We start from the raw sequence: 21,581 nt of genomic DNA, 5'->3' as shown, positions 1-21,581 counted from the left end.
AATGTCTACGTGAGTATCATGATAAAGAAAATATATTTGGTAAGTATATATATATTCACAATTGACATGCGCCAGTGCGCTGCAAAAGGATCTTCTTTCCCTTTCATTCCCAAAATTACACATAATTTTTTTTTCTCACAGAAACACATGAGTTATTTGGTAAATAAAACACTTGTCATTGTTTGAAACTTTCAGTAATAAAAATTTAGTTTAGCCTGTTTGAATGTTTCACTGATTGTGTGAAAATTTTAACAAAACATGTACAAAACACTTGAGAAAATTGCATTATCTGCAGAATTATTGATAACTTTCCTCACTTTATATTCACAAGGACATATAACTAACATATTGTCCATGCTATTCATACATATACTAGCATGACTGGTGCTGTTCTAAGTTGTCTTCTTTTTCTGTTTCTTGAGAAGTATTTGTTTAACCTGTTCAGTCACTATAAAGTGTTACAATTCTTATTTTGACGCAACACATAAATAGTGACAAAAAAGGTACCGCTTTAACATGAGAGAAGCTAGAAAAAAAATTAAACAAACAAACAAATAATTTATTAGAGTCTCACCTATTTAAAACATTTGATATAAAACACAATATAATATTAACAATTTATAAAAGAGCCACTCTAAAAAAAGTTATGAGAGACTGTAAAAACACAGATTAAAATACATTTATATTACATCTATAACATATATCAATATATCTTAAAACACCATACTATTAAATGTACACATTTTCAATATTTTTGTAGGACTTACTATCATATGAAATTAAGGAGTTAGAGACTTCTGCTGAATAGAAATGTTCGTGTTCACCTGATACCTGTTTTCCAAATTAGCCCATATTGAAGTTTGAAGGGTCCAAAATTAAAATATGTTTGATTTCAACTGACATAAAAAAATTGGTGTTTTTTATATGATAAATATACATCTGTGGTCATATCAGGCTGTGCGTGGCAAAGCATTTTATTGCCTTTAGGTTTGTACTTCTTTTTTGTTTTGGTCATGAAAACAAATTTGTACTTCTGTTGTGAAGTTGCTAACATGAGAATACCCAAATTGCACCTATATTGTCAATTTTAATCACCAACTTTTTTAAATGTACCAGGCAAAAGTTTATTCTGTGCTTATTTTGTAGACTATCCTTGTTTACAATATACTTACACCAATTTAATTTTGAGTCCATGTAGAGTCATAGAAAAATGGGTTTGAAATGACCTCCAAACAATCCATGATACTGTAATGAGGTCAGTACCCAAATTCCATATATCATTACATGTATGGTTAATCATTTTTTGTTAATTTCAAATCCTTAAAACTGGAATATAAACATATGTTTTGTTTTATTTTTTCAAATATTTCAAACAATTTGACATTATTCCATGCTTCAACTTTTATTTTTTGAAGAAAAGGATGCTGGTTACAAATTTAATTTTCTCATTTTACAAAGATGATTTAATTAGATAATGGTGAAAGAAAACTAGCAAGACTTCTGCAGTTGAGTTTTATTTTGGCTGAATAGGTGCAATTTGGTAACTGAGTGCAATTTGGTACTGTGATGTTATATGCATGTAACCATAAGTGTGTATTGCTAAATAGATTGAAATGTGAACCTGATAGTAAGTGATACATGTATTTAGCATTTTCATGGGGGAAAATTGTTGATTATATATATATACTGAAGCAAGACTGGAGCGCCCCGTCAGCGTGCCCCCCTTATGAAAAGTTCTGGATTCGCCATTGGCTACATGAATAACCGTGATCACATTCAACAGTATAACCAACGTCATTATCACTGTTCCTTGATGCGGGGAATTATGTGGCAGATGAACATACGGTCAACCAGTGAACCGGAGTTTACCCCGCATGCCGCATGGTCATTATAAAAAAAATCCGAAATGTATTGCTTGCAGAGGTTTTTTTCTGTGTTCCCATGGCTGGACGGAACTTTTACACTAAATATGTTATCGTTAATTATGATTTTGTGACTTTTAAATGAAGTACCTGTGATTATTTAAGTAATTTGTTTTGACCTCACTGATAATGGAAAGTTGAAGCAGACAAAACATGGCGTCAGTTGTTGTTGTCCTAACTTCGGTAATTTCCGTGGTAAAATAAAATTAAAATAAGCTACACAAGTTACCAAAATTTCTGAATTCTTGTTTTTGTAAACAAATGAAAATTAATGTCGTATTAAGGCCACACGAATTTAATTTCTTGTTCTACGGATTTTTGGACTCCAAAATTTGGGGTGAGCGAGCGATTTGAAAATTTTAATAAAAAAATATTTAATTTGCAAATTTTTGAGGCGAAGCTTGAAAAGTAAAGGCAAGCGATTATAATTTTTTTTTGTAAACATAAAATAGTAGGTTTTGACAATATTAAAGCTTGATTTATCACTTGTACTTTGACATTTCTTTAATTTCTAAAGTATTTTTTTCCTGTTCACCACGAAATAATTAAATCTGGTCTATGTATGTGTGACGTGACTGACAATGAGACAGTTCTCCATCCAAGTCATAATCAGTTTGGGGACAACCCCTTAATGTTATAAATATCCCTTTTACATGTTTTATGAGGGATCAATATAAGTTATAATATATTTGTTTGTACAAAAGGGCTCATATTTTTCTCAAAGAACTATATATCTATCTGGTATTAAATGGCCAAACATGTCCAAGAATTTTGTAATATTCCTGGACTTTAACCAAGTTAACACATTTACTTTAACAGTTTAATATTATTCAAAATAAGTGGACCCCTTTTTAGAAAAAAATGTTTAAAATATGATGTAACTCTCCTCTTTTTGAGTACAAAATTCTCAGTTTTCAAAGATTTTGTATAGAAGAATTATACAAATTCTTGGTATTTCTATTTTCTTTTCTACATCAGTAAACTGACCCCTTGTCTGAGGGAGGGTTGTTCTCAACCTGATGATAGCAAACACAGGTCAAAGTACGGCCTTTTACACAGGGATTTGATACAGACCAAACAGCAGGCTATAAAGGACCCCAAAAATATTAGCGTACACAATTCGAACAGGAAAACCAACGATATAATTTATATATCATGTATATCCTAACGGGAAAATACCAATGCACAACAGCAACAAACAATAACTACTGAACGACAGGCCCCTCAATCAACCAGGAAAGGTGCATAAACATGCAGCGGCTATGGATAGTTTTGTTTCGCCAGCATACAATATAATTGTAGTTGAAGGCAAATCCTTCAGAAGTTCTTTGTACTTTATTCTAATAACGAATATTTTTTTATAGGGAATATAAGTAAGGGGGAAAGTAACCAATTTTTTGTTATTTACAGGTATCCGCTGTTATAAATTTAAAATTGAAAAAGGACTTCCGGTCGAGAAAACATGGTTGACGTTTGAGAGAATGCTCTGAAGTTTTATGTTTTTATACACTCACATATTTTTATACAGTGCGTTAATATACATACGAACTTCCCAAATTTATTGGTGATTCATCTCTCCGTCGTAAGCTCCTGCCCCAACACTGAGAAAGATCGTTTTACATGAACTTTGACTCACGGTTGCAGTGAAGCCGCCATATTTGGAACAAAATCGCAAGGATTTTATTGTGAATTTTAGAATTTTAAATCATTTTAAAGCGTATTTTACTCCATTTCTCACCGCATATACATACAGAATCCATATATAGTCATCAACACTACTTTTAAAACTTCTTTTTATATGAATTTCAAGTTTTATCGGAACATTTTTAATCATATAAAATTGTGTCGCCGTTTGTACATAGCTACTTTTATGACCTTTTAACTGTACCATTATTTAAGTCATTCAATAAAGAAATCAAATAAATAGCAAAATGGATGAAGTGAGACGTAGCTCAAGAATGAAAACCAACAAGGTATCCTTCACACCAGGAAAAATGTCAACACGAAGTCGTCAAGGTATGAGGGCCCATAGAAATGATACCAGTACACATAATGTCACATATAAACTTGATAAAACAAAAGCTATTAAAAAACAAAAGGATGCAACAGAAAGACCCTTCAATGTGGCGGTCAAACCTGCAACAGGTAACATCGTTTTGCTTTTTTCCCCAGCTGCATACTTAGAATTCAAGGCAGTTACAATTAACTATCTCAAAAGCAAGAATCTTTTGTTACACACAACAGAGACAACTGACAAAGATGGTGCTATAGTGTTTGAATCTGTATCAATCAATGAAAATGACAATTAACTTTTTGTGTTGAATTTTTATAACTCTACCTCTAAACTCCTACTAAATGGCAACAAAGATCATATAAAGAGGTTTATCAATGACTTTCTGGGTGATATCTTGGTTGTACTAGACCACCACAAAGACTTTGAAGAAGTCAATAGAATGATACGTAAATGCTGCGAGCAGTATCTAGACAGTAACTCTAAACTTCAGCCACCAACCACAAATGACCGTACAAATCAAAAGCAGGGGACACCAATTAGGCCTTTTGAGACTAATAAAAAAGGTAACTCTGTTAAACAGTTGTCCAATAAACACCCTGCGATCTGTGATATATCTCAGCCTCTCACACCATTGAGTAATACTAACAGATATCCAAGCTGCCCGGTCTGCAATCAACCATGTAATGATCAACCAAATTCTGTGGCATGCGATTTATGTAATCAATGGGTCCATTTTCATTGTGAAAAACTCACTCCAACTGAAATATTGGATATTGAACAATCAACCGAACAATATGTCTGCAAAGTATGCTCAGCTCAAGTGGCAAACATCTGCCCAAATGTATCGTCACCATCTGACCGCACCATCATAAACAGTAATGCTAGCAATACACAACCTGAGCCAATGATTTGTATGTCAACACCAGTAATAGCTCAGAGCGTAAATACACCAATAATACAACCACCCCTGCACCCAACTGATGATAATGATAATCCGTCATCTGTGCTAAAAGAAGAAATAAAACATCTTCAATCAGTTGTGGAACAAAGAGATAGAACAATAAAATCAAAAGACAATAAAATCATTAAGTATGAATCAGAAATAGTACAATTGAAGAAACAACTAGCCACAAATCGCTCATATACAATTACGATAGAAGAAAAGAACAAAGAATTACAACAATCTCTGCTTATTTCATCGCAACGAATTGAACAATTAGAACATGAAACTAATAAAACTCCTTTGAGTGGAACTACTCCTCAAAACCAATCAAGCGAAAAAAATGAAATGAAAATCTGGTTTCTTGAACAAAAATTACGACAGGTCGAACTAGACGTACACAAAAACAATACTGAACTCCTTATGTTGAAAAACAACTCAACTCATAAGACAATTGGTGCTTCTCAGAAGCCGAGAAAAAGAAGAAGAAAACCAAACCATATGCATCCACCAAATACAAACAAGGAGCAACAACCCTGTACGCCACATGGAACACCTACATCCATAATTGCAAACAGTTTTGAAGATCTTAATTTCGATTCGCTTAACGATGAGGATTTTTTAGACAAACCCTCACCAACGAAAACTCGGAAAAAAGAAAAACATCATATCCAAAATACACTTCGACAGCGTTCACCGACAAGGCACCAGAACACCAGGAAAACAACTACTCCGAACTACAATCTGAGTTTAAACTGGGAGAGAGCACCTGCAACGAGCCTTCCAAAACACCAACACCAGGAGACTTTCCTCACAACTTCTATAGGGCATCAGAACATCAGACAAATAGCCACTCCGAACAACAATCACAATCAAAACTGGGAAAGAACACCTGCAGCAAGCCTTCCAAAATACTACCACCAACAGACTTACCACTGCAACCTGATGTCTCCTCTGTCTGCTCACCGAACTTTTTAATACAAAAAGCAATTACTGCAGTGTCTCTGAACATAGAAGGACTGACAAGCAACAAACTTTACTTAGAAACTTTAGCAAATCGAGCAGACTTTATTTTATTACAAGAACACTGGCTACATAACTTTGAAAAATTTAAACTTCAAGAATGTTTGAGCGACTTTATTTGTTTCACCAAATGTTTCGACGACAACTTGTTCACAGATCTATCGGAAAGACGTAGGGGGCATGCTGGTGTATCTATATGCGCTCACAAGAAACTTGAACAATTCATTGAACCTCTACCGGATGGCAGTAACAGAATAGTTGGGATTAGATTTAATGTAGAAAACCCGATCGTGTTCTTATGCGTTTACATGCCCTGTAGGGGTAATTCCAACACTTTAGATGACTATCAACAAATACTTGATGAATTATCTGTAATCATCATAAAAAATACAGTGGCTCTGCAAGTATAGTGATTGGTGGAGACATGAACGCATCTACAAAGAGAAATTCTTCTCAGGACAAAGCTTTTATGACTTTTATTAAAGAAAATGGAATGTATATACCAAAATCTTGTGGCTCTGATTTTACTTTTTATCATTATAACGGAAGAGATGCTTCCCAGATTGATTACTTTATGCAGAGCAGTGACCTGATATCAACTTACATAACATTCGACAGGGAACCAACTAACGCATCTACTCACAATCCCATTCTTGTGAAGATACTTGTGAGATAAAGCTATCAAATCAAAGAGATGGAAAACTAAATCAGTTAAGGATCAATTGGAACAAGATAGACAAAAAGGGATATGAAGAAGAAGTTGAATCTAGATTATCACTCATAGATGATAATGAACTCATACTGACATGTGACAATATATCAGACAATATCAATACCATCTGTAAGATACTGTCAGAATCAGCAGTAAAGAATAGTAGTGTTCCTATAAATATAAGGAAAAGAACAGGAAAACCAAGGAAAAAACCATGGGCGCCAGAGATTGCTAGTGCGGCTAAGTCAAGCAAGGCACACCATGCAAAATGGAAAGCTGCGGGCAAACCAACAAATCCAGAAAACGAGATTTATCAAAACAATAAGAACTCTAAGAAAAAACTAAGATCACTCCAAAGGAGGCTTGAAGCGACAAATAGAAATAACAAATACCAGGAACTAATGGAGCTAAACGAAAGGAACGACAAAGGGTTCTACAAATTGGTGAGGAAACAACGTGACCCGTCGAACCCCTCAGGATCATCTTTGATATTTAAAGATAATATTTTGAATGACCAGATTGAAATTACAGAGGCATTCGCTCAATACTTTGAAGAACTCTCAACACCATGTGAAAACGTGAACTTTGACAATGATCACTTTACAAATGTAAAACGAGACATCACAAGTCTCTCTGAACTGTTTAAACATTCAAAAAACCATAACATACCAGTAACTACAACTGAAGAGGTAAAGAAAACTGTGCTTTCGTTCAAAAATGGAAAATCCCCAGACGAAGAAAACATCACCGCTGAACATGTTAAGTTTGGAGGACAAACACTCATTTCTATCCTGACAAATATCATCAACTTCATCTTTCAAAATCTTGATATCCCATCATTACTAAAGAGTGGAATAGCCTGTCCAATTTTGAAAAAAGGAAAAAAGAAAACGGATCCAAACTCCTACAGAAAAATTGTCATCACTATGTTCATTGGAAAAATTGTAGAGAAGCTACACCTTCAAAACAACCAAGATTCAGTAATCAAACAACAAAGCAGACTTCAGAAAGGATTTACCAAAGGACAAATGCCTGCAATTGCTGCCTTAATACTCACAGAGCTTATAACAGAAGCAAACAAGTCAAACTCAAGCCTGTATATAGCACTTATGGATGCAAAAAAGGCGTTTGATATTCTTTGGAACTTGGGTCTACTGAGAGAAATGTATAACTTTGGACTACATGGGGACAACTGGCTATTCTTCAAACACTGGTACGAGGAAGTTACATCAAAAATAAAATGGAATGGAAACATCTCAAGACCTATTCAAGAACAACAAGGAGTGAGACAGGGGGGCGTATGGTCACCCACTGCTTACAAAATTTTTATTAATAAACTGTTAGAGACATTTGAGAAAAACCAATTGGGGGCATATATTGGATGTACCTACTGCGGCATCCCAACTGTGGCCGACGATGTCACTTTCATATCGAAGAGCCCCACTGAGCTCCAAACAATGTTAGACGTACAAGCATATTATGCGAACAAACAGAGATATTTACTAAGTGAACAAAAGTCGACGATTCTAGTACTAAACGACAAGGAAAATAGATCATGGTCACTAAACAACAAAGAGTTATCAACTTCTGAATCAGCTGTGCATCTAGGAATTGAGAGGGACTCTACATCAAAATCAGGTTCAAAAGAGGTGATATGCAAGCGAGTGATTACAGCTAGAAAGACCGCTTACTCTCTAATGGGTGCAGGGCTCCACGGGCTAAACGGTGTAAATCCTCATGTTTCAGCACATCTTATTCAGATTTATGTGATACCCAGATTACTGTATGGCCTAGATGTAATAAACATTTAAGAAATGACATGGCGAAACTAGAGGTGTACCATAGGAAACTCATCAAACAAATCCAACACCTTCAAATAAGAACAGCTAACTCAGCATCTCTCCTTCTACTAGGACGAATCCCTATCATAGGTGAAATTCACAAGAAAATCCTTAAAACATTTGGTAATATCATCAGGAATGACGAATCAGTGGAAAAAGATATTGCGATCCGTCAGCTTGCCATGAAATCCATCAGCTTTGGAAGCTGGTTTCCAAAAGTAGCCGAAATTGCGGATCAATATAACTTACCTTCTCCTCATGATCTCATTGATAACCCACCAATAAAAGAAACTTGGAACAAACTGGTCAATCAAACTATTAGCAGTCATTTCATTTTAACTCTACAACAAGAATCAGAGAATAAATCTACTTTAAAATATATGAACTTAAGTGATACAGTACCAGGAAAACCACACAACATCTGGACAAGCTGTGGTAATGAACCGTTTGCAATAATTATGGCACACCTAAAAGCCAAAATAGCAGTGGGAACAATCGTACTGCAAAGTTCAAAAGCAAAACATTCAAAGTCAGAAGTATCACCAATTTGTCAGTTATGTCATATTGAGACTGAGGATATTATTCACTTCTTGATTAAATGCACAGTGCTGAAAACTACTAGATCACCATTTTTGCAGGAGTTAAAAACCTTTGTCCGAACATGCTTGAGAGGAGAGAATGATGAGACATTATTCCATGAATTGTTCTATAACAACGAGTATTTAGCTAGATTGATCATTGACTGTTCGTTTTTCCACTTTCTCAAAAATACAGAGAAAACTCGGATAGAAACAATCTCAAGAGGCCTATGCTACAAACTATACCAAAAGCGAGCGACTCTATTGGCCGACAATTCGTAATTACCGCAGATTATGGGCAGGAGCTATTGTGAATGACTTAAAAGATGTAACAGTAGTGACAGATATTCCTTTAATCAATGTAAATATCACGATTATAGGGATTTTTCTTAACCTGATGACTTAATGTAAATAGCTTGGATAAGATTTACATCTGTGTGTATATATATATAACTATTCCGTAATATGTGAGTGTCCGTATGATGTTGGGATTTTAAAAGTCTACGCCGTTACACAAGGACGGTGGTTCTCCTACAATAGGAGGGAGCTACAAAAGAAGAAGAAGAAGACGGAGCACTCCCGCTTTGGATGAATAGGTTTCATGCTGAAACAAATATTCTCACAGATATTTACAAAGTGTGGTGGGGTGCTTTTATGTTTAAAATCGTTATATACAGGTTAGACTGTGATTTTAAAAACAAATGTTTATATCTTTTTATAATATTTACAAAAAAAAACGGTGCGGGAAATGGACATGACTACATTTCCGGATGCGGGAAGCGGGAATATATAAAAAAAAAAAAAATTCTGTTTTGAAAAAAAAAAGGTGCGGGCGGGTCCGTCGAACAAGGAATCAAATTGGTGTGGCCTAAACATCGAAATTATTCCGATCTGTCCCGTTTTTTTAAGCTCGCGTTGAAACGTTAAATTCGGCCGAAATTAAAAAAAATAATCGTACGAGATTTAACGAGAGTGACAAAACTTTTCAGATGGGTCGTGTAGAGAGAGTTATCGTTCTTAATTCCAAAACGATGCTTCTACCATAAGTGCCAGCTAAAGCTGGCATATTACCCCTTCTCTATTTGAAAATCCACATATACTTCATGTTAGAACATCTTTCCCTTTAAATGTTCATTTATGCATTTTCATGATTCATGATAGCATCTTTTGGTGTAAAGCAATGCTTTTCACTTTGTTTAAAAGTAAAGACAATTTTACCGATAAACATCTTAAAATGCTTCCTATGCATTAAAATTTCTATTACATTTTTTAATTGCAAACAAATGCATCCTGCTTTTTTTTTCGTTTGATGTGTAGGAAAAATGAATATGCATGACAGTGATTTAGGGTATATAAGCTGGTGTTCCCCTATACATATATCCACACACCTTTGATTGACAAAACTTCAACTTCAGAGTTGTAGCAGCAGAGCCTTATATTATTTATAAAGGTAAGTGTGTGTGTTTCAGTAGGTATTTTCTTCAATAATTGCTAACAGTTGAAATTAAAACGTACATAAGTGATTTAGCCAAACTAATTATTTCAGAAAATAAGTTGTATAAAGATTGTTCACCTTTATTTGTTTTTTCCTTTACATTTTATATCAGTGCGCTGTTTTGTTTACACAAATAATATATTCTTTTTTCAAACATACATGTTGTTAGTTCAGTAGAAAATGATAATCAATAATCATCTCTTGTGGAGAGTTATCTCATTTTCAATCATACCACATCTTTTATTTCTACATCATAAATGTCGTAATTTTTTTCTATTTTTAATTATTTATTTAATATATTTTTAATTGTTGGTTGAAAATGCTTTTGTAATATACTAAGCTTTCAAATTGTTGTGATTTGTCTAAAGCAAAGTGTCAGAGCTCCCGCGTTGACATAAACTATTATTGATACACTCACTCCCGGTATTTTTTTCTGTTTATTAACCACACGTAGTCTTCAAAGCCATATAGTTTTTGAACTCCTTGGCTTAGATTGACTTTGCCAGATTTGGCACATCTCTTTAAAATTTCGATTTAACTTTATTTGGACCGCCCTAAGCCGAAGAGTTGAAATATCGTTTACGTTTTTTCCGTTGTTTGATATAATCGAGTTTGATTTGGTTAGGTTTTACGAACTTTTCATTTTTTAAAATTTATTTTTGAGTTCGATATTTGTTATGATACTTTTTTACTGAATAAGATGAATACATGTTTAAACACATGCATGTACGATGTTTTCCTTATGGCATTTATCTATTTAAGAATCATATACATATTATCTAGGTAATTTTCTTTCTTGCAGATACGCTTATCAGCTTCAAAGGCAATTAAAATGACTACTATTCTAACAGGGATCTTGTTTCTGTCGATGTGTCTTGCAAGTACTGGTAAGATTTTAATTTACCAAAATGTACAAATATGTCATGTATTGATAGCGAAAGTGTTTCAAGAACCTCCTGTTGCTTAATCTGACTAACAAATACGACACTCATTAACTTAACAAGAAGACTGCTTGTCATAGGATTATTTTGTGACTGCAAAAAAAAAAATAACTTTAGACGGATCAGCCACTAAAATTACTCTAAAACGAGTCTTGCACAAAGTTCACTTCGACCATCCTTGATTAAACCATGATAGTTAACGTTTGCGTTGGTCCACCATTTACTATTTCAACTTATGCCTGGCGCTAGCTTGCATTGGCTGTTAACATACGATAAATTGTCCATGTTTCTTATCATATACATTACTACATGTATTCAATCTTCAAGGGAATTTCCGATTTGCCTTTTGCATATCGAAAACGATTTGCTTACCCTTCTATCATGTTTTATCATGTAGCAGCCCGTACATATTCATAACCTTACAGTTTGGTTATGAGAGCATCGAATAACAAGGGTATCATACGTATTCTAAAAAGAAATATATTTATGACAATATTTAACATTTGGTTACAGGGTAATATAAACATGCTAACTGACAGTAATGTTGGTATACAACAATAAAACTGATGGTCGTCTTTAATTTAGAGTCCTGTTATTTCTTTTTGTTATTAAAACAAAAATGAACCTGTATTAGGAATCCGTAGTTTTGATATGCCAGGATAGTTAGAGAATCAAATAAATTTGTTCACATTAATCAAAAACAAAAATGTATATGTCGGTATTACCAATCAATAAATATAGTAACGTATGATGCATTGACTAATATAATGATTACACAATTATGTCGGCTATAAGATTTAACTTTACACAATTATGTCGGCTACAAGATTTAACTTTACACAATTATGTCGGCTTTAATATCTAACTTTACACAATCATGTCGGCTTTAACATCTAACTTTACACAATTATTTCGGCTTTAAGATCTAACTTTACACAATTACGTCGGCTGTAAGCTCTAACTTTACATATTTCAATTCATATTGCTGCACCGACACTAAAAATAGAAGTTTTGATATCTTATCTTGGTTTATAATGACAACGTTTGTCTTCCATAGACAAAATGTGTACTCATAATTAAAATATATGCCGTTATCATAAATTTATACATTCTGTTACTTAAATTGCCAAACTTTCTTCCCTGAAATATATGAAAAATACTAAAGAAATTTGCCTGATGAGAGCTTCAACTTTTTTCTTTTACCATTTTAAAGATAAACTTCATCTATTGATCATTATCTTAGCATGACAAAAGTGTAACTGGAACCAATTCATTCTATACTTACTTTACAAACAGATTTTGAAATATCTTGTTTGGAAGAGAAGGGATTGAGTTCATATTGATAGCATAATCATGTGCAAAAAACAGAAAAGATTTTGAAATGCAGCAAAATGGAATTACTGTATAAAACTTGTTAGATATCTATCAAGTTTCAAAATTTCTTATGCACATCGTAAGAGAATAACGTGTTGTTACTTGGTATAAATATATGTTATAAAACTTACGATGAAATACCAGATTTTGATTGATTAATACGAGGGAGACAGTTTACTCTATCTCAGGCTATGATGTTTTTCATATACTGTTTTACATAATTAACATACATCTCGTTACTTTTGTTACATTTCTACTGAATGTAACGGATGATAGAGCAAATTTTCACCCGTCGATAAACATTGTCAATCTCAACTCGCCTCGGTTGACAATGCTATTTCGAAGAAACAAGCTGCTCTACCACCATCTCTAATGAAACATTATTCAATGTTCAATGATTTTTAAAAGGCATGTTCGTTTATGTATTGTGTATATTGTACTTTTCAAAATCTTTTTTAATTTTTTTTCAGCTGCATTTTCATATTCATTACAAAATGGTCCCCTAACAGTGGGTGTAGGAAATAAAGTCAAATACACCAAGAAAATTTACAGTCCCGCGGCGGGTAGTGGATATGATACCAATACAGGTATATTTACTGTTCCAGCTAATCAAGGTGGTATTTACTTAATATCTGTTACCATGATGTCTGGCTTTTCACCCGCTCACCTTACTGTAAGGAAGGACACCAATGGAGTTGTTTCGATTTTGGGGTGGCTATTCACCGACCTAACTTATAACGAGGCATCACTAACTATCGACTATCTTCTGGAAGTAGGCGACAGGATTTATGTACAAATGAATTCTGGATCGGACCTATATAGTGAATATAACATTTTCAGCGTAACCAAGATCTAAATATAAGATAATAGTTCATCAGATCAGCCTAAAACATATAATGGAACAAAACATATAAGCAGTGAATGATAGTAAATAAAGTTTACCATTTTTGTATTGTTACACTTTTTTATCGAGTTATTGGCTAACAAATGTTTTCAAAGTGTTTTTTTAAAGATTTGTCTACCTTATACCTAAAACAAAACATGTATTCCATGTTTTTATCATTAGTACATTGTAATGTATTTTATTGTAACTTCAACTTTGTAAGAAATATATTTTTCTTATTCTTACACGATTTATCTATTTCCTGGCATGTTGATTTTTTTTAATTAATCAACGTGTAGTTCGTTTGATCTCACTACTTCCTCAGTAAAAATTCTCTTATGTCGTCAAATTGTCTTGCCATTCCTCTGAATTTCCTATTACCACAAACAGAAAAAAGGCGACCATGCTTGATGATGTCACATAAAAAGAACAAACCTTTCTACAGATCATTCGAAAGAAAGGATTGAATTTTTCTGCATATTGTTAAAAAATTATTAGCAGCGAAACACCACCAAATAGTGTGCAATACGATATTTATCCACTTTTGACAGTTAGTTTTAAAGTATTCAAAACGCGCGGCAATCCTCGCGTATAAAATTTTAAATCTATCGGTCTCGACTGGATAAATATCGTATCACACCTGATACAGTAGTATAATCTATATACCTAAGACGGATATAAATTAGGACATAAGGAATACGTCAAAACAAGAACCAAACGACACATACAACTTACAGATCTTAAGGTAGTTCGGGGGTTTAAATTTTCGCACCGTTTGCGCATACAGTTGCGCAATGATATCGTAAGTCACGCGTATTGTCGTAATTTGCAATCACAATACTATTTGTTTATAAAAAAAATCTTTTCTATTTAAATACATTGAGAAAGAGGTAAATAACTATAATATCTAGTTTTGGGCTGGAATTCAGCTTACTTTGTGAAAAATTATACAGTCAAGGAGAAAAAATATCGACGAGGATATCATTGCCATGCTGGACTTTTTAATTGACAACATATTTGTTGAATTTGGAGGTTTGGTCTTCCAACAGACAATTATTACAGACTAGGGGAATCGCTCTGGTAGCATGGATGGAGGCGATAACATACGGACACATAAAAAGACACAGCTTTCATTTTCTACATTTTAATCAGACAAAGCTGACGTCACAAACATAGATACAAAGTACTAACAAAAGGGGAACAACTCTCTCTCACATACAGAAACATAATCTGACCATACATACTGATATATAATACGGACACATAAAAAGACACAGCTTTCATTTTCTACATTTTAATCAGACAAAGCTGACGTCACAAACATAGATACAAAGTACTAACAAAAGGGGAACAACTCTCTCTCACATACAGAAACATAATCTGACCATACATACTGATATATAACACAATTGGAATCCCAATGGGTACCAATTGCGCTCCTCTACTTGCCGATTTGTTTTAATGTTCATATGAAGCAGAATTTATCCAAGAAAGGAGAAAAGAAATTAGCCCAGTCTTTTTATTTCCCCTTCTGTATATTGATGATGTACTGTCTCTTAATAATAATAGATTCAGTGATCACTTACGTTTAATATATCCAAGTGAACTTGAAATTAAAGATACAACCGACACAGATAAATCTGCTTCATATCTAGACCTTTTTCTCGAAATGACTACTGATGGTAGGTTGAATACCAAAATTAATGACAAACGCGATGATTTTAATTTTCCTATAGTCAACTGTCCATTTCTGTGTACCAACATCCTAGCGGCACCAGCATATGGAGTATATATGTCTCAATTGATACGTTACTCTACAGCTAGCTCAAAGTACGTTGATTTTGTTGAACGAGGAATACTACTTTCTCAAAAGTTGCTAAGACAGGGCTTTGAATCAATCAAATTAGGGTCATCACTAAAGAAATTTATGGTCGCCATCATGAGCTGATTGGCTATTATGACAAAAGTGTGTCATATATCATATCTGATATTCTTCCTCAGTCATAATAACCTTCCATCATTACCGAACTGAGCAAAGAAATAACACCACGGGTGCCGTATACGGCGCAGGAAATGCTTACCCTTCCGGAGCACCTGATTTCACTCCCAGTTTTTAGTGGAGTTCGTGTTGTTTCTTAATTATTATTTATAACTGTTGATTTAAATGTCCTTTGGTTTTGTGAGTCTTTGTTTACTCCTTTGTTTTGATTGTTATTGTCTTAACTACAATTTCTAAATTGAATTAAGTTTATTATTACAATTTTCATTGTCGAAATAGTACTTAAAATATGGAGCATGTGGTGTTTTACGACAGAAATCAATTATGAGACCGTGGAATTTTTGGTCCTCAATGCTCTTCAACTTTGTATTTGTTTGGCCTTTAAACTGTTTTGATCTGAGCGTCACTGATGAGTCAAGGAGAAAATATATCGACGAGGATATCATTGCCATGCTGGACTTTTTAATTGACAACATATTTGTTGAATTTGGAGATTTGGTCTTCCAACAGACAATTGGAATCCCAATGGGTACCAATTGCGCTCCTCTACTTGCCGATTTGTTTTTAATGTTCATATGAAGCAGAATTTATCCAAGAAAGGAGAAAAGAAATTAGCCCAGTCTTTTTATTTCACCTTTCTGTATATTGATGATGTACTGTCTCTTAATAATAATAGATTCAATGATCACTTACGTTTAATATATCCAAGTGAACTTGAAATTAAAGATACAACCGACACAGATAAATCTGCTTCATATCTAGACCTTTTTCTCGAAATGACTACTGATGGTAGGTTGAATACCAAAATTAATGACAAACGCGATGATTTTAATTTTCCTATAGTCAACTGTCCATTTCTGTGTAGCAACATCCTAGCGGCACCAGCATATGGAGTATATATGTCTCAATTGATACGTTACTCTACAGCTAGCTCAAAGTACGTTGATTTTGTTGAACGAGGAATACTACTTTCTCAAAAGTTGCTAAGACAGGGCTATGAATCAATCAAATTAGGGTCATCACTCAAGAAATTTTACGGTCGCCATCATGAGCTGATTGGCTATTATGACAAAAGTGTGTCATATATCATATCTGATATTCTTCCTCAGTCATAATAACCTTCCATCATTACCGAACTGAGCAAAGAAATAACACCACGGGTGCCGTATACGGCGCAGGAAATGCTTACCCTTCCGGAGCACCTGATTTCACTCCCGGTTTTTAGTGGAGTTCGTGTTGTTTCTTAATTATTATTTATAACTGTTGATGTAAATGTCCTTTGGTTTTGTGAGTCTTTGTTAACTCCTTTGTTTTGATTGTTATTGTCTTAACTACAATTTCTAAATTGAATAAAGTTTATTATTACAATTTTCATTGTCGAAATAGTACTTAAAATATGGAGCATGTGAGGTGTTTTACGACAGAAATCAATTATGAGACCGTGGAATTTTGGGTCCTCAATGCTCTTCAACTTTGTATTTGTTTGGCCTTTAAACTGTTTTGATCTGAGCGTCACTGATGAGTCTTATGTAGACGAAACGCGCGTCTGGCGTATTAAATTATAATCCTGGTACCTTTGAACATGATAGATGAGATCGAGGCTACTTTTACTATATGCAATATGGCGGAATGGAAAGAAAATAGAGTACTTATATTCATTTATTTGGGTATAATTCTCATTAGTGTGGATGTTTAACATGAAAAGAACAATGGTACGGTGATGGTACTACATAGATAGAAATATATTCAGTCCGATGATCGTTTGGTCTCTTCTCTCTCAAAGCATATATCATGTTTTAATGATATATATATGAAATCTTTGACCACATAAATTGCCATTATCGGCACACCATCATACATCAGAGTAGGGAGATGATAGTTGAAACAGCAAAGTTGTACATGGTAAATGTTGGTTGATTTTGGATTATATAAGGTGTGTGTTATGTTTGATAACCGGTGTAAGAGCTTTAAAAGTCATTTCCATGTTTTGAAGTTTATTTTGGATAGATTGTTTTTCCATGTTTTGCATCTGTCTATATAAAGTTCGAGTATTTTTTATTAGTTCTATTCTATCTTTTAACAATATTATTACATGATATTCTATATTGAGTTTTCTCTCCCAATTTAAGATTTTTAATTGACAACAACTGTCCTTTCTATTTTCTTTAGATATATCTACAGATTGCAATTGAGCTTAGTTTTTAGAGCCAACGAACGCCTGTCACGATCCAGGTGAATTTTATAGATTTATACAGATAGTTATTCAGTCAGACATGTATATAAATAATATAATTTGTGAACTTGTTGTCAATAACTAAGAATTGCACTTGCGGTCTTTGCGTGAAACGCCTTTTTCATAGTTTATTTTATTCATAGTTTTACCATACGCTTATATATATATATATATAGAGAATAATGCATGGCAAAATCCGTATCATATGTCGTATCATCCCGAGACATCAATATCAGCCCAAGGGCCTTTAGGCCCGAGGGATGATATTGGTCGAGGGTGATACGGCATGTGATACGGATTTTGCCATGTATTATACGCTTTATCATATATTTCAACAGAAGAGTATTATATTATATGAACTGTTTTCTGATCCCGATAGATTAGCACTGGGTTACCTTCAGTTCTGCTTTTGTCTTGGTTCAAAGCCTTAAAATAACTGCTTATACAAAGCACCTGGGTTACCTTACCATTTGCCTGCTGCTGTTTTAAAAATATTTTGTTTATTATTGTATTTATTTGAGTGTTTTGTATTTTTTATAGTTGCATTTAGTGTGCCAAAAAATATGCAAACTTGATGTTCGTGACGTCACATACAATATGAAAACTTGACGTTCGTGACGTTACATACCAAACAATGACGTCATTAAAAAAAATGACCTATTTTGAGGAATTTTTTTCTTAAGCAAAAAAAAAAAAACAAAAAACTTTATGTAAAAAAAAAAAAAAAAAAAAAAAAAGGTATGCGATACGGGTTTTACCATGCGATACGGGGTATGCGATACGGGTTTAGCTATGCGATACGGGGTATGCGATACAGGGTAGGTGATACAGACTGGAAAAACAACCTTTATTAGATATACAAAATAGCTGTATTTTGTACTAAATATATGATAAATATATATATTCCACGTTTTGCCGAAGTTGGGTTCATCTGTGTTAAAACACACACTGATTAGGCATGGCCTTGTTACATACCTGATACGTGAAACTATCAAAGTATGACATATATCTTAAATACACAATCGTACTTAAGAATTTGCACAATATATTATTATTAGGTTAAAGCCTGCACCCGAGTACTATTATGCTGCTGTGGTAAGGAGTGAATCCTATAGTTTTATCAACATGAATAACATGAATACCATACAACAACATATCTACGTACAACTATAGTGTGAACCTGTCGTGCACGTAATAGTTATACACCGAGGGATAGGTGTGTCTGGGTAAGAAACCCCGTCAGCCGTATCCAGAGGTGTATAACTAGATTACTAGATTTGTGGGGTGGCTCCTATTAGACTTGAAACTGGGAGGTATGAAGATTTTCCGCTGGAAGAGAGATGTTGTTTTTATTGTTTTAATACTGTCGAAGATGAATATCATGTTATTTTACATTGTCCTGTTTATAATGATCTTAGACGAGTTCTTTTTACTGAGTCTATTAAAATTGATGAACATTTTAATAGTTTTACAGATTGTCCGAAAATGGTATTTTTATTTCCGAATCAAGATATTATAAGACTATGTGCCAAAACCTGTAGTTTTATTCTTAAAAGACTGTGGAATCTTCAGCTTTAGAAGAATGTAACAAACTTTGTATTTATAAACGATATAAAGTAGTATTTGGTTTTGAAAGATACTTAGATTTTCATTGTAATGTATCTATATTAACAAAATTGCGTAGCGGCACTCTTAGATTAAATGTTGAAGTTGGTCGTTATCTGAATACTCAAAGAGAAAATAGAATTTGTATATGTTGCAATATGAATGTTTTGGAAGACCAATATCATTTTGTTTTATCATGTCCAACGTATAGATCTGTGCGCATATAATTTTATATTTATTCTACTATTCTTGGCCAAATCGGCACAAGTTAGATAATTTATTCTAAATCTCTGACAGTAAAACTATGCATTTATTCAAATGCAGCCGCTTGGAAAATTAGATCACATATAATGTCATAATATTATTGTATACTCTGTAATTTCTGTTCTCTGCTGCCTTTTATTTGTCATATGTTGTATATATTTTCGTTTGCCATAGCATGTGAAAATAAATTATGCATATGACTACAGTAATAACGATGCCGATCTGGTAAATCAATAAACTGATAATGCCCCCAGTTTATCAAATCTCGTATCTAATTAGTCGATAACGCAAAATCACGATCGATCTTGCACATGCGCATTGCTTCCCTGAACTAGAGTATTGTATTTATATCTTACGGTTTTATAAAAAAGCCCCCCCCCCCCTCCCCATCTTCTCGAGAATAAACAAACATTCATATTCGGACATACTACGTGATAGCTGTGTCTTAAAAGACGCCGAGAAGTTTTATATTTTAAATAATAAGTGAATACTTGTTGTATAATTTACCATTCAGGTTTAATATTTATTATGTAAATATACATATTGTTTTAGTTGATTATCGTCTCTCATAAATCTGTACAGATTGGCTAATTATGTATACAAAATGTATCTTTTATAAATATATTGTGTAATTTTATACATAAGGTGAGACGTAAATAAAAATATTGAATTGAATTGAATTGTATTCTTATTACAAACACTCCTTGTATTTAGTTGTTAATATGGACGGGTATAAGACAGACGACATTTTATGGCTAACGTTGGATTTGGTAGAAAAGACTAAACATTATAACCCAAAGTACTTAATTACCTGTATCAGTTTAATAAAGGTAAGTTATAATACAGTAGTTCAGGGAAAGCTTGTTCGCGACCTAGAATTCTGAGTGGGTCAAACGTTTAATTAAAACTCATGCGAGAATATACGAGATTTGGTTGAACTGGGGGCAAAGTCATATATGGTACACATCAATATTCGATGTTTAATAGGCGTTTATTAGGACGCCTGCCGCTTTCCCGTTTACTTGTGAAGTCGTTGAGTGTCATCTGTTTTTTGTTTGTTTATGTTTATGTGTAATAAAGTAAAATAAGTAATATTTTGAAAAATTTCAGGACATAGTGTTTAAAAATTACGGGAGAAAATTGGAAAAGAAAATTGAAATTACTGCTTGCAAAAAGCCAAAACGAAATGTTTGATATAGAAGGAACGAGGTCCTTCAAGTCACTGGAAGCTGTTAAGAACTTTGAAGAAGTTTATGGGCAGAAATATAATTTTTTGTTGATTGAGAATAATTTCCAGAAACATGCTGGCGTAATGGCATTAATTGCCAAAACAGTATATCATACAATGGTGACACTACATAATTTATTCTCTTTAGCCTTTTTTCGGGAGAATATAGATAAACAATCTAAACCATATATGATTGTCATGTAAGACGGAGCTTTTTGAAAAGTTGTTGCTGGTCATAACACATAGTCGTAATGAATGATATTATGCGATGTATTCAATAAAAAATAAACATCATGGCTTCATAAATGTTATGTTTTCAATATTGTATAAATAATCTGACCGTTAAACCTTGGTACAGTATATACGTTCCTTGTTCAAACCATAATAAAAATATAAAGTTCCCATAAAATCAAACAGCTACAGATCGTCATATGGAATTAAAATCTTAGCAAAAAAGCCGCACCCACTTATAAGATATATAAATGTCTTTACTCTGACTGTTGCATTTTGAACACACGAGTGAAAGTCC

At 33.5% G+C, this 21,581-nt stretch overlaps 1 long non-coding RNA gene across 1 annotated transcript; it reads left to right on the top strand.

The window, feature by feature from the left end:
- The first annotated feature begins 10,385 nt into the window (after positions 1 to 10,385).
- Positions 10,386 to 13,968, top strand: LOC143043257 (uncharacterized). The gene is made up of 3 exons (XR_012968274.1): positions 10,386 to 10,480; positions 11,328 to 11,412; positions 13,311 to 13,968. It is a non-coding gene; the product is annotated as an uncharacterized LOC143043257 (long non-coding RNA).
- Positions 13,969 to 21,581: the final 7,613 nt, after the last annotated feature.

Source organism: Mytilus galloprovincialis, chromosome 8, assembly GCF_965363235.1.
Source record: "Mytilus galloprovincialis chromosome 8, xbMytGall1.hap1.1, whole genome shotgun sequence".
Taxonomy (NCBI): domain Eukaryota; kingdom Metazoa; phylum Mollusca; class Bivalvia; order Mytilida; family Mytilidae; genus Mytilus; species Mytilus galloprovincialis.
The sequence above is the reverse complement of the archived record's forward strand: the minus strand, read 5'-3'. Positions and strand labels throughout refer to the sequence as shown.